Source organism: Falco peregrinus, chromosome 3 (assembly GCF_023634155.1).
Source record: "Falco peregrinus isolate bFalPer1 chromosome 3, bFalPer1.pri, whole genome shotgun sequence".
NCBI lineage: Eukaryota > Metazoa > Chordata > Aves > Falconiformes > Falconidae > Falco > Falco peregrinus.
The window spans coordinates 116,817,683-116,818,174 of record NC_073723.1 but is presented as its reverse complement, the minus strand read 5'-3'; positions in this window follow the sequence as shown (position 1 = coordinate 116,818,174).

Below are 492 nucleotides of genomic sequence, written 5' to 3'. Positions count from 1 at the left end.
TTCTGGCCTGCTCCATACTCTTGGTATAGCTTTAATCAGCCATAAATGTTTTGAGAGAAGTTAAGACAGAATTAGTTTCCAACCATAAGTACAACGTGAGTTCAAAGAACTGTCTTTTCTTAACAGGATACTTGTAAATGAAATGCAGATTGCTACATGGGGCTGCAGCATTACTGATGCTCGCACTTTTACATGAGTCTCTAAGTATTTGGTGTCAGCTTTAGGAGTCATGCAATTTACTTTAAAATCTTAGTTTTACAGGGCTTTCAAAAACCAAAAATTCTTAGCATTTGCTATTTCAGAGAAGAGCTTGTAAATGTGATCTAAGTATAGCCTAAAGGAGTGGGGGGACAGACGGACGACGATGGGCACACGCATGATGAGACAAATCACAAAAACATTATATTGTTGGTGGTCTGACTCATGATTTTTGCATGCCTGCCAACTCCATACTGAAATTGAGACAACAGTGTGCTTCTCTGAGACAGTGAA